The sequence below is a fragment of the Phyllostomus hastatus genome, unplaced genomic scaffold (assembly GCF_019186645.2).
Source record: "Phyllostomus hastatus isolate PE091 unplaced genomic scaffold, TTU_PhHast_1.1 phas_contig_36, whole genome shotgun sequence".
NCBI classification, from domain to species: domain Eukaryota; kingdom Metazoa; phylum Chordata; class Mammalia; order Chiroptera; family Phyllostomidae; genus Phyllostomus; species Phyllostomus hastatus.
The window spans coordinates 2805543-2822505 of record NW_025333862.1 but is presented as its reverse complement, the minus strand read 5'-3'; the positions used below and the strand labels follow the sequence as shown (position 1 = coordinate 2822505).

The 16963-nt window shown below is 39.1% G+C and overlaps 1 pseudogene; it reads right to left on the bottom strand.

The window, feature by feature from the left end:
* Nucleotides 1-10710: 10710 nt before the first annotated feature.
* On the bottom strand, nucleotides 10711-11432 carry LOC123820580 (annotated as a pseudogene).
* Nucleotides 11433-16963: the final 5531 nt, after the last annotated feature.

The following is a 16963-nucleotide window of genomic DNA, read 5'->3' as shown; positions in this document are numbered from 1 at the left end:
TGGAATGAAGGTTTTCCATGTGGTTTGTTGAAAAATCAAGGATAAATAATATTCCAAATTGAAAATGCTTAACTCAGAATTTTCATCAAACAGTACATACTGTTTCAGCAACTATTGCTATAAGTTTTGGCAAAGCAAAGACTCTGCTCTCAGGAAAAATCATGGAAGCTGAGGAGTTGCGTGTACCAGATATGGACTCTGTGGTCTAAACATGAGGGAGTTCCACAAAGCCCCGCCCCTTTTTCAGTTTTGAATAGTAGGTGTATATATCAGCACATTACATGCTCCACTTCTTCTCCTTCTCTCTTTTTATTTTTATTTTTTAAATTTTTTTACATTACTTTACTTTTGTTCAATTACAGTTGTCTGCATTTCCCCACCACCACTCCCCCCACCCCAGCCAAACCCACCTCCCTCCCTTGCTTCTACTCTCCCCCTTGGTTTTGTCCCAGTGTCCTTTATAGTAGTTCCTGAAAACCCTTCTCCCCACTGTCCCCTAAGCACCCCGCCCCCACCTCTGGCTATTGTTAGATTGTTCTTAATTTCAATATCTCTAGTTACATTTCGTTTGCTTTTTTCTTTTGTTGATTATGTTCCAGTTAAAGGTGAGATCATATGGTATTTGTCCCTCACTGCCTGGTTTATTTCACTTAGCACAGTGCTCTCCAGTTCCATCCATGATGTCACAAAAGGTAGAAGCTCCTTCTCTCTCTGTGCTGTGTAGAATTCCATTGTGTAAATATACCATACTTTTTGATCCACTCATTTACTGATGGACACTTAGGTTGCTTCCAGCACTTGGCTATTGTAAATTGTGCTGCTATGAACATTGGGATGCATAGGTTTTTTTGGATTGGTGTTTCAGGGTTCTTAGGGTATAATACCAGCAGTGGCATTGCTTGGTCAAAGGGCAGTTCCATTTTTTTTAGTTTTCTGAGGAAATTCCATGCTGTTTTCCACAGTGGCTGCACCAGTTTGCATTCCCACCAAGAGTGCACTAGGGTTCCCTTTTCTCCACATCCTCTCCAACACTTGTTTGTTCATTTGTTTGTTCAATCAAATGACCATTCTGATTGGTGTGAAGTGATATTTCATTGTGGTTTTAATTTGCATTTTTCTGACAGCCAGTGTTACTGAGCATCTTTTCATATGCCTCTTGGGCCTCTGTATGACCTTCTTGGAGAAGTTTCTGTTCAAGTCTTTTGCCCATTTTTTAATTGTTTTCTTTTGTCTTTCTGGAGTGGAGTTGTGAATTCTTTATATATTTTGGAGATCAAACCCTTGTCCGAGGTATCATTGGCAAATATGTTTTCCCATACAGTTGGTTCTCTTTTCATTTTAATGCTGGTTTTTTTTTATCCAGGCAGAAGCTTTTTAATTTGATGAGGTTCCATTTGTTTATTCTTTCCTTTATGTCCCTTGCTCTAGGGGACATATCCGTGAAGATGTTGCTGCATGGAATGTCTGAGATTTTCCTGCCAATGTTTTCCTCTAGGACTTTTATGGTGTCACAACTTATATTTAAAACTTTTATCCATCTTGAGTTTATTTGGGGGCATGGTATAAATTGGCGCGAGTTTTATTTTTTTGCATGTAGTTGTCCAGATCTCCCAACACCATTTGTTGAGGAAGCTATTTTTACTCCATCTTATGTTTCTTCCCCCTTTGTCAAATATTCATTGACCATAGAGACTTGGGTTTATTTCTGGGCTCTCTGTTCTGTTTCATTGGTCTAGGTATCTGTTCCTATACCAGTACCAGGCTGTTTTGATTACAGTGGCCTTACAATACAGTTTTATATCAAATATTGTGATCTCTCCTGCTTTGTTCTTCTTTCTCAAAATTGTTGTTTGTTCTATATCTGTGAAATATGTCATTGGCACTTTAATAGGGATTGCATTGAATCTATAAACCATTTTGGGTAGTATGGCCATTCTGATTATGTTAATTCTTCCAGTCCTTGAGCATGGTATATGCTTCCATTTGTTTGTGTGTTCCTTAATTTCTTTTTTCAGTGTTGTATAGTTTTCTGAGTACAGGTCTTTTACCTCCTTCGTTAGGTTTATTCCTAGGTACTTTATTTTTCTTGTTGCTATATCAAGTGGGATTTTTTTCCTGATTTCTGCTTCTGATATTTCATTGTTGATGTACAAAAATGCCTTCAATTTCTGAGTATTGACTTTGTATCCCACTATTTTTCCAAATTCATGTTATTAGGTTATGCATGTTATTAGGTTGAGTTTTTCCAAATTCATGTTACTAGTAGTTTTTTGGTGGAGTCTATAAGATTTTCTATGTACACTATCATGTCATTTGCAATGACAGTTTACTTCCACCTTTCCAATTTGGATGCCTTTCATTTCTTTTTCTCGTCTGATTGCTGTGATGAGACTTCCAGTACTATGTTGAATAGGAGTGGCGAAAGTGGGCATCCTTGTCTTGTTCCTGATCTTAGTGGGAAAGCTCTAAGTTTTTGTCCATTGAGTGTGATGTTGGTTGCAGGTCTCTCATATAGGGCCTTTATTATGTTGAGGAATTCTTCCTCTATTCCCACTTTGCTAAATGTTTTTATCATAAATGGGTTCTATACCTTATCAAATGCTTTTTCTGCACATATTGATATGATCATGTGATTTTTGTCTTTTGTTTTGTTTATGTTGTATATTATGTTTATTGATTTGTAAATGTTGTACCATCATTGCATCCCTGGAATGAATCCAACTTGATCATGGTGTATGATCTTTTCAATGTGTTGCTGGATGTGGTTTGCCAATATTTTGTTGAGTATTTTAGCTTCTATGTTCATCAGTGATATTGACCTGAAGTTTTCTTTCTTTGCTGTCTTTATCTGGTTTTGGGATTAGGATGATGCTGGCTTCATAAAAAGAGTTTTGGAATCTTCCATCTTCTTGAATTTTTTGTAATAATCTGTGAAGAATAGGGGTTCCTTAAATTTTTTGTAAAATTCTCCTGTGAAACTGTATGGTCCAGGGCTTCTGTGTGTCAGAAGCTTTTTGATTACTGTTTCAATTTCATCAGGAGTTATTGGTTTGTTCAGACTTTCTGCTTCTTCATTCAGTTTTGGAAAATTACATTTTTCTAGAAATTTGTCCATTTCTTTTTTTTAAGATTTTATTTATTTATTTGTTATTTATTTATTTATTTATTTACTTACTTGCTTGCTTACTTGCTTGCTTACTTATTTATTTTTAGAGAAAGAGGAAGGGATGGAGAGAGGAAGAGAAACATCAATGTGCAGTTGCCTCTCACGTACCCCCACCAGGGACCTGGCCTGCAACCCAGGCATGTGCCCTGACTGGGAATCGAACCAGTGACCCTCTGCTTCATAGTCTGGTGCTCAATCCACTTAGCTGTACCAGCAAGGGCAGAAATTTGTCCATATCACCTAGGTTTTCAAATTTCTTGGCATATAGTTCTTCATAGTAATTTCTTAACAATCCTTTGTACTTTTGTGGTATCAGTTGTAACTCTCTTCTTTCATTTCCGGTTGTGTTTATTTGGGTCCTCTCTCTTTTTTTCTTGATGAGTCTGCTTAAATTATCAATTTTCTTCATCTTTTCAAAGAAGCAGCTCCTGGATTCATTGATCCTTAAATTGTGCTTTTAGTCTCTATGTCATTTAGTTCTACTCTGATCTTGGTTATTTCCTTCCTTCTACTTGCTCTGGATTGTTTTTGTTGTTGTTCCTCAAGTTATTTTAGGTGCAGGATTAGATGGTTTATTTGAAATGTTTCTATATTTTTTAAGTGGGCCGTTATCCCTATGAACTTCCCTCTCAGGACTACCTTTGCTGAGTCCCATAAATCTTGGATTGTTGTGAGTTCATTTTCACTTGTTTCCAAAAACTTTTTTATTTCTTCCCTAATCTCATTCTTGACTCATTCATTGTTTAATAGCATGCTATTCAATCTTCATTAGTTTGAGTGTTTTGGGTTTTTTTTCCTTGAGGTCAGTTTCTAGTTTCAGTCCCTTGTGGTCAGAGAAAATACTTGATATAATTTCAATTTTCTTGAATTTGTTGAGGCTTGTTTTGTGTCCTATCATGTGGTCTATCTTTGAAACTGTTCCATGTTTGAAAAGAATTTGAAAAGAATATGTATTTTGCTTCCTTGAAATGGAGGGCTTTATATATCTCAGTTAAGTCCATTTCAACTAAAGCATTGTTCAATGCCCACAATATCTTTGTTGATATTTTGTTTGGAAGATCTGTCTATTTTTGACAGTGGGGTGTTAAAATCCCCTACTGTAATTGTGTTGCTGTCAATATCTTTCTTGAAGTCCTCCAAGATTTTCTTTATGTATTTGGGTGCTCCTATGTTGGGGGCATATATATTTACTAGGTTTGTGTCTTTTTGATGGATTCTTCCCTTGAGTATTATTAAGTGACCTTCTGGGACTCTTTTTACGGCTCTTTTTTTGTCCAATATGAGTATTGCTACCCTGGTTCTTTTTTTCCTGTCCATTTGTTTGGAATATTTGTTTCCAGTCCTTCATTTTCAGTCTGTGTAGGTATTTTGTTCTGAGGTGGGTCTCTTGTAGGCAGCATATGTGTGGGTCATGTTTTCTTATCCATTCAGCTATTCTGTGTCTTTGGATTGGGGCATTTAATCCAGGTATGTTTAAGGTTATTATTGATAGGTATTTATTCATTGCCATTTTTCATACCTGCGTTCCTCCCTTTTTCACTGTTTTTCTTCCTGTTCCTAAAGCAAGCCCTTTAACATCTCTTGCAGTGCTGGTTTGGAGCAGGTATATTCTTTGAGGTTTCTTTTGTCTGGAAAGCTTCTTATTTGGCCTTCTACTTTAATTGAGTGCCTTGCTGGATAGAGTAGTCTCGGTTGCAGGACTTTGTTTTTCATTACTTGGAATATTTCTTGCCATTCCCTTCTGATTTGGAGTGTATCCATTGAGAAGTCAGCTGATAGTCTTATTGGGGCTCCCTTGTATGTTACTTTCTGTTTTTCCCTTGCTGCCTTTAAGGTTCTCTCTTTGTGTTGGAGTTTTGACATTTTAATTATGATGGGTCTTGTGGTGGGCCTCTTTGGATTCCTCTTGATTGGGACTCTCTGTGTTTTCTGGATTTGTGTGACTTTTTCTCCCATCATATTAGGGAAGTTTTCCATCATTACATTTTCAAACTGGTTTTCTAATCCTTGCTCTTCTTCTCCTTCTTATCCCTATTGTACACATATTATTACCTTTCATGTTGTCCTGCATTTCCCTTAACACTTCTTCATTATTTCTGAGTCTCTTTTCCTTTTCTTGCTCATTCTGGGTGTTTTTTCTACCTTGTCCTCCAGCTCACTGTTCTGATCCTCTGCTTCATTGAGCCTGCTTTTGATTCCTTCTCCTGTGTTCCCCAGTTCAGAAATTGTATTCTTTATTTCCTCTTGGCCCTTGTTGACAGTTTCTATTTCCTTTCTCATGTTGATATAGCTTTCAGTGAGTTTATTTTACTTTCCCTGAAAGTTTCCCTGTAGTTTTTGGTAATTCTCTGTGAGCTAATTGAGCTTCCTTATTGCTTTGAACTCAATATCTGATAGTTGGCTTGCTTCTATTTCATTTAGCATTCTTTCTGAGGCTTCCTCCTTTCCTTTCATTTGGGGATTGTTTCTTTGTCTTCCCATTGTTTTTGAGACTCTTCTTATTAGCCTCTGCTTCTTCAGTTGATCTGTTCTGACTCCTCTGCATTTATGGTGTGAACTTTGATGGTAGACCTGTGAGATTCAGTGATACAGTCTCCTTGATCTCCTGAGTTTGCTGGTCTTGGGCTGTCATTTATGTTGGCTCTCGGTATGTCTTTGGGTTTTGATTGTTGTTGGGTCTTTCTTTGGTGGGTCCTTCCCTCCAACTGGTTAACTGAGGGTCACTCTGTCCACCACCTCTTGTATTCTGTTGTGCAGGTGTTGGCAGGTTGTGTTGAAGCTGGTTCTTCTATGTGTACAAGGTTTTGAATATTCTTTCTTGCTCTTGTTCAGTTGTTTGTTCTGGGTAATTTCCTCGCTATTTAGCTGTATTTCCAGATAGGTCCTGGGTTGAGTTAGTGTGGCTTCCACTCCCTCTTTCACCTTCTTCTGTTGTTATCTGTTGATGGTTCCTTTGTTGGTGGGTTTCCTTTTCCAGTGGGTATCCTGGTGGTCACAGCTTCCACCTACTCTTTTTTGTGATCAGTTGGAGGGGGAAGGAAAAATGGTTTAAGACAGTGGGAGTGTATTCTATGATATTTAAAGTGCCAACCCATAGAGAAGAGATAGGAGATCCTTTGGATATGTATAGTGTTAACCATGATATTTCACCCACCGTGACACTTTTTAGAAAGGGTGGAACGAAGATAGGACTCTTGTTGGGGAGGGAAAGATTGTGAGTTGGATCTAGAAAGCAGTGAGCGTATGGGAGGTCAGATTATGATATAAAGTGAGAATAAAGGATAGAAAATAGGTGTAGTGTATGAGAGAATAGAGTGAGCCACAAAAGTAATAAAGTTCAGGAAACAGTGAAGTGGGCTAAGGTATGGGAAGGGTGCTGTGTAGTATTTACAATTGTATGGAATGGCAATTATTTACAATAATAATGGAGCAACAACCATATGACAGAATTTATGTGATCCGGATAACAAGAATAGGAAGTATAGGACCTAGAGTAGTGTGCTAATGGAACACAAGTGAAGTGAAAGATGGTAAATTAAAAATACACAATGAAGGAGAGAACAAGGGAAACCAGTCAAACCATGCAATTTAACAAGCCAAGTGAATAAGACTAAACAGAGAGAAGAGAAATACAAAAATAATAATAAAGGAAAAGATGTAAGAATGATGAAAAATAATAATACAAATATACAATAACTTGCAAGTTCTCTGGAGTACCAAAGTGAGATTTGTCTCATTGTCTCAGTTGTTGAGATGACCCCTCTTTGGGTCCAACTCTGGTCTTTTCACAGCTCCAGGTTTTATTGTCTCACTTGTGGGAATTAAAAAAGGAAGAAGAAGAAGAAGAAGAAGAGGGAGAGGGAGAGGGAGAGGGAGAGGAAGAGGAAGAGGAAGAAGAAGAAGAAGAAGAAGAAGAAGAAGAAGGAGAAGGAGAAGGAGAAGGAGAAGAAGGAGGAGGAGGAGAAGGAGAAGAGGAGGAGGAGGAGAAGGAGAAGAGGAGGAGGAGGAAGGGGAGAGGAGGAGAAGAAAAAGAGGAAGAAAGGAAGGAAGGAGAGATAAAAAGGGAAAGAAAGGAAGAAAGAAGAAGGAATAGAAAAAGAAGGAAAGAAAGGAAGGAGTTAAAAGAAAAAAATTACTTAAAAAAAAAAAACCTCCTGCTGGCTTCAAACTGGCCAAGCCAGTTCTGCTGGTCTTCCTGGCTGCAGCAAGCTGAGGGAGAATTGGTTTCGCTTTTCTCCCTTCCTGAGCTGCACTCCCCTCACCTCCAGCCCATTTCCTCAGTTTGCTGCCAGGCCCCCAGTGCCCTTCTGTACCCAGCCTAGGCCTTCAGTCCACCAGTTGTGCTGTCCTTGAGGTGCACCATTTAGGGGCAATTCAAACACCACCTTCTCGCTCTTTGCTGTCCTAGATGCTAGGGACTCTCACAATCCCTTCAGGCTAGTTCAACACCCGCATTGAGTTAAATCTCACTGGAGATTGCTGACTCCCTGAGCCCTGCAGTTCTCCTCTGCAGGGACGTCTCCACCTTCCTCTTAGAGAGCCAGTGGTCCTGCAGGGCATGGGTGCTGCTGCACCTCCTCTGCTGCTTGCCCTGGGGCACAGGGGTGGGTGCGTGGTGCCTCTGGGTGGAAATGTCAGGTGCACTACCTCCCAGTGCTGCAGGCATGAGCACTCAGCCTCCGATACTGGGGCAGGATGGGCAGCTGCCAGTCCTGTAGGTTCAGGTGTACACCCTCCCAGGGCTTTGAGTGTGAGTGCAGGGCCTTCAGTGCCACCATCGGAGTGCCGTGCACTGGGCAGGGGTAGGCACACAGGAACCCAGGGTGGCTGCTGCAGGAGAATTCCCCAAACAGCCACTGAATGCCTCTTTTTTCACTTTTTCTTTTTGAAAAATTCCTCCTGCTCAAGCCTGCCATATAAAGGCCTGGCTTTTCACACAGCCCAACTCTCCAACCATACAGGGAACTATCCAGGTCAGGGTCTGTCACAGCCCAACTCTCAACTCTCCCCAACCGGTATCCACAGTCTCAACGGGTGCACACAGCCTCTGTATGTTTCCCACTTCGTCCTTATTCCCCACCCTGCAACTTCAAGCAACCAGGTCTCCCCCAGTGCTGCTCAAACCTTGTTTGGCAGGAGAGGGAGCTGTTGACCCAGCTCTCTCCCAAGAACCCTGCAGCAGACCCAGGGAGCACTGGACCTGGGGCTGTGGCCACCTTGGTCTCCGGGCTGGACCCAGTCCCCATGCTAATGAAGACCCAAGGACCTTATTGTCCTGAAGCACTCTACTTACTGTCTGATTTTTCAGTGTCCTCTACAATTTCGGGTCTCCAATCTTCATATATGCTGGAATACTGTTGTCTGTTCACTCTGTTCCCCAGAAGATCGGCTAGGCATTTCATCCATGTGTGGCGGGAAGTGGACTCTGCCTCCCACCTATCTCACCGCCATCTTCAATCCTCTGATCTACTTTTAAAATTTTTTGACAAACCTATTTTTTAAGATTATTTATTTATTTCTAGAGAGGGGGAAACAAGGGAGAAAGAGAGGGACAGAAACATTAACATGTGGTTGCCCTTCACACACTCCCTACTGAGGACCTGGCCCAGGCATGTGCCCTGACTGGGAATCAAAGCGGTGACACTTTGGTTTGCAGGCCAGCACTCAATCCACTGAGCCACGCCAGCCAGGGCTCTCTTTTTATTTTTAAAACAAGGTATTTATTTATAACTTTTATTTTAGTTGCCATCACTGCGCCTTAATCAAATAACACTCTCTCAGTTCTCCAGGAAACCTATTGACAAATTCCTAAGGTCCAATGATTGTGACACTCACTTCTTTTTTTGATATGCTGGATTTTATTTTAAAAAGTTGTACAAATGACACATGTGCATGAGTTAAAAAACACAAAGAAAATGTAGGATGTTTAAAAAGAAATGCAAAAGAAATGTGAGGCATAAAACAAAACAATTGTATTCTATGAATCCAAGTCAAAAGATATTTTGCTTACTAAAAAAGTGTTATCCAAGTTTGTTAAGAAGTCTTTTGATTAGGAATACAGCACAAGACTTTTCTGAAACTATTCATTAACAGATCAAACTCAGTCGCTGAATACAGGCTGGGTCATTACATTATCTTACCAGCTACAAGCAGGTTATTAAATGTATGTGAATATGATGCAGTGTCTGTGAAGTATTACAATAAATACATTCTTTATTAGTCATTTAATCAAGTTAGCAGTAGATATTAACATTTCAACTTTCCATAGAGAAACCCATCTCCATTACTTTTTGCCCTACAGTGATTTTCAATGAAGGTTTTTTAACATTTAGAAGAGAGAACACAAAAATATTTGAAATGTTGTGTTAAAACACTAAATGCTACATTTTGCTTTATGTTTTTACTAGAAAAGTCTGTATACCAAGGATGGGCTGTGTTACAGACACTTAAAGGACAATGGGTGTGGTCACATAAGAATTTATTTTACAGAGTTTTTGAAAAGGGTCAAATCTTCACATGCCCACATTTTTACTTTTGTTTCAAGCACTGTTCTGGAAAGAAGGAACCGAAGAGTGTTGGGTGCCACTGATGAAGGTACGGGGCCCTTATTCACTAGGAGTCTGGCGGCCTCTGGCGGCCTCTGGCGGCCTCTGACCGCATGTCTGCCTCTATGCTGGCTTTCCAACAATGCCAAATTTAATACTTTTCCCTTTTTTAAATTTTATTATTTTTATTGAGGTATAATTGACATTTAATTATATTAGTTTCAGATTTACAACATAATGATTCAAAATTTGTATATATTATAAAATGATCACCACCATAAGTCTAGTTACCATCCATTACCATTCAGCTACAAAATTGCTTTTCTTGTGATGAGAGCTTTTAAGATCTATTCTTTTCCCTCTTATGTTTAAATAATTAAGCAGAGATACAGCTAAAACAATTTACTTTTTTTACTTTCTTGTATTTCTGAGGTTGAAATGTTTCCTTTGATGCTTTTGAAGGGATTTGACAACATGGTTCATCTTGAGGCACATCAAGAGCTACTGCTTTGACTGGATTACATCTTTCATCTCAGAAGCTCCAAAAACTTAATGAGACATTCTTGTGCAGGGTCAGAGAGAATACTATAGCAGATGGGCAGGGCTGAGTCCTGGCTCTCCATTCACTAGCTGTGCAACCTTGAACAAATTACTCCCCCACCCTAAGTCTCATCTGCCTCAGATGTAAATTGAGACAATAACAATATCACCTCTCATAGGACTACTACCCTCACAACACACAGGGACATTCTGGCTAAGTAAACAAAAATTAATTCATTCTTATTTAGAAATTTGGGGCTGTGAGGTATTTTTCATACTTCACAATTATATGCCCATACATAAAAGTTTTGAAATTTTTCAGAAATAAAATGTAACTGATAAACTTATGTAAACAGGACAAACCTAGCAACATATTCACACATGAAGTGTTTGAATTTTACTTGAATCCACTCAAAGAAATGCTCCCTATTTCAGTCCTTTGTTATTACACTTTCATTTTCAAAGACTTGCTTTAACAAAAGTAGTACTCATAGTTCTAAAAGTGGTTTTTTCACTGTCCTGCTTCTCTTCAGCTTCTTCAGATCCTGCTTCTGATTCAGGAGAGTAAAACTGGCCATCAGAAAGATCACCAGGTATAAGTGCCATCCTCTCTGAAGCATCCTAAACTATCAGGAGTCTTTCTTCTGCCTCTTAAGGTAACACTTGGAAATCCAGGAACCACGTGTGGATCCAGACAAGGATGAAATGAATAGCAAAATCCCCGAGAGGATCACTTTTGCCAGTAGAAAGGTACTGGTTACTGCTGTCGTCTACCCTATTGCCCACCAATGGTGCAGTCTGTCTACAGCACTAACAAGTATTAACACTTTGAATCAAAAAATTGTCTGTATGTGTATATGTATATGATGTATATGTATATGTATACGTGTGTGAAGACCTCATACTGCACCACCTCCTTCTCTAATGTATTCTCAATGCCTCCAGAGTTAAATGTAGATAACATTTAACTCTGTTATCCACAGAATGTTACCAATAAGAGGTCAACTGTGATAAACAGAAAGTCCTCCTGACATCAGATATACTTCTTTCCCCCTTCCTTCATGGGATTCAATTCTGGCCATAAATTGTGTAGGGTTGATGGAATGGACGTCATGCAAAGAAGCCTGAGAGCTCTGGCTCCCTATGAAAGTGTTCTTCAAGTCTTGTGGCAGTGAGTTCATTTTGGAGGGGAGCCAAAGTAGCCTTTCTCCAACTTCACCATCTCTAGAGAAGAGATTTCATTGCATTGTTCTGGGCAACTGCTCCAGTCTGGCCCAGGAATAACAACTCCATGGTCATACCCGGGGGATCCTCAGGGGCCCTCCCTTGCAGAGGAGCAGCCTTGGCAAGGGGCACCCAAGGATGGATCCCTGCAGGCAATGCACCATTCACCACCTTGGCACACTTCTAGCAATTATGAGGATCTTTCTGATTAAAATGAAAACCTTGAGGTTTTGTGCCTCATCCTTTCAAGCAGTTTTTCCATGGAGCTAAAATGACATTTTTTTAAGGAAACCTTCCTTGATGGCCCCTCTCAGTTAGGTTCATATTATAAGGTTCCCATAGCCCCCATACTCCTTCATTACATTCATCACATTTGAAATTATGTGATCAGTATCTGTGAGCAAAAACTGCATCTGTATTATTCATTGCCTTATTACCATATTTCTATCATAGTTTCTGGCACATAGAAGGTGCTCGATAAATATTTGTTGAATGATTAAATGAGTGGAAAACACTAGACACAGATAAGGCAGCTTCCAGAAACATCAACTACATGATACTGAACATGATTATGATGCTGAACATATCATATGATAATGAGATGACAATTTTGGCAAAGAACTTGAGGTGGTATATCTAAATTATTGCTACATAATTTACTTTTGTTCTATACCCATAGCAAATAAAGTAAGTATTGAAGTAAAGCAAGCCACCTTCTCTGAAACTCTATAAACTTAGTAAAACCTCTGAATTTCTTCTGTTCTATTGATCATGTAGGCAATTTATGGCCAACAATAATTTTTATTAGGATTCCTTTAACTTCTGTGGCCTTTAGTAATAAAGTCTCACTAGCTTGGTCCTTACTTAGTACCATTATAATGTCTTATTGGATCACTTAAGAGGCCCACTGATGTGCTTTTGCAAAAACTCTTACATAAGGCCATCTCACAACATATTTGAGTTTCGTAAATGACAAATTGATACAGATGGTGCAATCCTGTAACATGAGCAACTATGAATTTACCAAGCTATTTACTACATTCATGAAATTTAGATCTTTTAACAGTTTTCTCTCTTAGATCAAGTATCTTAGTGTTAAGTAAGGTATGTTTGGGCCTTTCAAACTGTCTTAGGAAAGCAAAACTCCTTGTAGGGCCTTACTACTCAGAGAACAGAAGCAGCAGCAGCACCTGGTGCTGTGCACTGAATGTGTCCCCCCAAAACTGTTATGTTAAAGTTCTAACTCCCAGTGTGATGATTTTGGAATGGGGTCTTGAGAGGCAATTAGGTTTAGAAGAGGTCATGAGGGTGGAGACCTCTTATGAGCAGAAAAAAAGAGACCAGAACTCTTGCTCCCTCTGCTATGTGATGGTACAGGAAGAAGACTGTTGTCTACAAGACAGGAAGAGGATTCTCACAGGAACCCAACCTGCTAGCACCCTGATCTCAAGATTTTCAGCCTTAACAACTGTGAGAAAATGAATTTATTTAAGCCACGAGTCTGTGGTATGTTGAATCAAAACCTGCATTTTTATAAGATCTTCAAGTGATTTTCATACTTGCTATATGGCACAATTAAGGTTTGGGAAGCCCTATTTTGGGGACCTATGTCAAAATGGAATAGAAACCACCTAAACACTCAATCCCAGAACACAGGTTCCCTGGTGTCAAATTCCTCAGCACACTCACAACCGGAAGTACTGCACTGCTGACCAGTCCTGAAAAATGAAACCTTCAGGGTCAGCTTTCCCTGCTTCCTTGTTAACAAGATTTCATCCTTGAGGCTAGTAGTACCATGTTAACATGTAATAAGTAAACAGGCAGAAGACAAGCAATCCTTTGACAACAGGTAAGTACTTTTTCCAGCTTTGTTGAGGTATAACTGACCAAGAAAATGTTATATATTTAAAGTACACAACATAAAGACTTGACACATGTATACTTTGTGATATGATTAGCGCAATCAGGTTTACAGATCTATCACCTCACATAGTTACTTTTGTGTGCATTTGATGAACACACTCAAGGGCTACAATCTTAGCAAATTTCAAGTAGACAACAGTATTTTAACCAGTCACCATGCCTATTCAACTCATAATGGAAAGCTTATATCCTTCAATTGTAAAAACTATCCCCATCATTCACATATCAGAAAGAAGCTTTAAGAGGAACCAAAAAGGGATGAAAATCACAACTAAGTTAAACCATGTATCTCTTGACACAGTGAAGTCCACTCATGCAAATTTCCAGCTGTCAGTGTTGATGGGCCACCAGACCCTCCTCTTCCTCTTCAGTGGGCTTTACCATATTTCCAAGCTCATCAGTGACACACTTTTAAAGGACCCAGGAAAAATAGCATACAATTTCACTTTTGTTTTCTGAATCACAAGTGCCTATGCTATCACTTTTATTACTAGAACTATATCTAGAACTAAGTAAGGTTATGCTTGGTTTTAGTTTAGTTTTGCTTTTTAGTTGACTTTTCTTTCAGTTTTATTGAGAGACCTTTGCTATAGAGCACTGTACAACTTTAAGGTATACAGCATAATGAACTGATCTACATATACTGTGAAATGTTGCCACAATAAGTTCATTTAATATACATCATCTCATACAAGGAAAAAAGAGAAACATGTATTTTTTCTGTGATAAGAATTTTTTGGATCTATTCTCAGCAATTTTCAAATATCCTATACAGCAGTGTTAACTACAATAATCAGTGTGTACATTACACCCCCAGTACTTACCTAACTGAAATTTTGTACCTTTTAACTAGACTTCATTTTTTAAGAGCAGCTTTAGGTTCACAGCAAGATGGAGCAGAAGACAGTTTCACATGCATTTTGCTGCCCTCACACACACACAACCACCCCTATTATAAACATCCCCCACCAGAGTGGTATATTTCTTACAATTGATGAACCTACATTGACATGTCATTATCACCCAAAGGCCATACCTCACAGTAAGTTGTACATTAGGTATATTATTTGTGTCTGGAAAAATTTATAACAACATGATCTGCAATAATAGTATCATAGGGAATAGTTTTGTTACCCTAAAAATCCCCCCAAAATTCGTACTTTCACTTTTAACTGCCTATTTACCCTGGGTAAAGCAGCAGCGTGGGCTAACTGTTCTCAAAAGCAAGCAGAAGGGACAGTATGCAAATGAAGATCTCATACTCTTAACTTTTTTCAACCAAAGTGGTCCAGTGTCCCTTATGTGATATCAGAGAATACAGATGGCTCTTTTTGAGTGGAGACATCAAATAGTTTGCCTACCAACCTCAATGCAGCTGCTAAGTGCTGGCTTAAGTCTGTCTCTTGCCAATGGTGCTTACCACCTCTAGAAAATAGTTTACTCACTTGGGTTGCTTACAACAGGTAACAAAATAGTAACATTTTCCAGTTTTACTAGTCAAAATCCCATGAAGGGTCTTCTAAAACTTATTTTACATATCTTTTTATCCAAATGCATAGCACACAATTTCTAGATTAAATGAGAGAAGCCAATGCCTTGCCCAGGTTTCACAACTCTAAACCAGTACCTTATCCCACTTTTCCATACTTAGCCTTTGTTATGAGCTGCTAAAGTACGTCTGCCTTGCCCTTTCTAACAGGAAAATGGACCCTATTCTCAGCCTACAGAGAAACCAGAAAGTTGGACAGGGATGGTGGCTCCTCAAGATCTTTCCATTCTACGGCTAGTCATGTAGCATCTTCCAGGACCATTTGTGCACTAATGCTGTGATGTTTTTCCAAAGGCTGACTTCCTTCTACCCTAGCCTTCCCAGCAATTGGGAAAGTATTTCCATCACTTGCTTAAACTAACAGATCAAAAGCCAGGGGCTACTTTAAGCAGCTAGTTTTCAGTTCTTTAGAAACCATGAAACTGACTTAAAAAAATTTTAGTAAGGATTCTCTAAGAATTGGGTCTAAAGGTTCCATCTCCTCACTCATACCCTCAAATCTGAGCTCCCCCTTGGCAGCTTCTCAAAGGCAAAGACTAGAAATTACACAGGGGTAGCAATGTAAGTCAGTCCCAGACAATCCACCAAGCTGAGTACCTATCTTCAATGCTATGTGTAGTATTTCCATGGAAAACCCTTCCTTCAGCTAAAAGTTACAAATATCTTTTGTTACGTGGCAAGTGGCTACAATTATCTTTTGCTTTCAGCAAACCCTGAGAAGAAATATGATCCCATAAATCAAGTATTGAAATCTGGCCTTAAATCTGTTCATTCCTGGGCCCAGCATGAGAGGAAGAGGTCTGTGAGGTTAAAACAGACCCCTCAAAAATCCACAAAGGTTGATTCAGTGAGGGCAAGAACATATACCACCCAAAGCACTTTAATGCCAGGAATGCCCTAGGCACTGAATAAAGAAAGACTCACTACTCTAAAAAGAGTTATTATATTTGTCCATTAAGAGAAAGATCATTTGAGAGTCATGCTAGAAATTTGGTCACAATAACTCAAAGGTTGGCTTATACTGAAATTATAAAGAGCCATAGAAATGGGGGCTATAGTTTCAAGGGAAGTTTTTTGTTTTCATATGAGAAAGATTTGAATGCAATTTTAAAGCAAGAAGTATATGATCCCTTTTACATGTCCCTATTTATATTGTTAGGTTTTTTAAAATTCATTATTCATTCAAAAAAATGTTTACTGAGCACCAACTGTATGTGAGGAACTGGTATAGATGCTAGGAATACTTAGGTAAACAAAGCAAATAAATCCTCTCCTCTCAAGGAAATTGTGTTATTCCCTCTTGATTCTTAACTTCCTCAAATTTCTTGAAGGCACCCTGAGGTCCTTATAATCCAGCTAGAGCTCCTCTGTGTTCCACCTGTGAACATGCCACACAGGCTTACATTAGGTTATTTGGTCTGTCACCTCTTATAGGCTGGATCTTACTCCAGGACAAGGACCTTGTCTCTTGTCCTTATATCCTCAAAGCCTAGCAAAGCATGGGGTGGGAAGAGGAAGACTGAATCTAGTAAATAGGTCAACTCTCCACAGGAAAGTTTACATTTGCTTGTTTGTTTTAACCTTAGAAGGCTGTTTATGTGCTAAGCATTTTGCTCAAAGTCACAGAGAAGCTTGGGTCTGGGTAGAGCTGAAAGAAGGGTCCTCCACACTTGATCATTCTAATGCTTTATTACAAGTACAATGCCAACTTAATATTTTCATTCTAAATAAGTGACTACTGTGAGACCTTCTTTTGTGCAGTGCCTGAAAGACTGGAGAGATAATGGTAGAAATAAGATGTTATAAAATTAGACATATACTTCAGGTAATTTTTTTAAAGATTTTATTTACTTACTTTTAGAGAGGAAGGGAGTGAGAGAGGGAGAGAAACATCAAAGTGCAGTTACCTCTCATGCACCCCCTACCAGGGACCTGGCCTGCAACCCACCAGCCAGAGCTACACCAGCCAGAGCTACTTCAGGTAATTTTCTTAATGAAATGTGATGAGCTGTCACT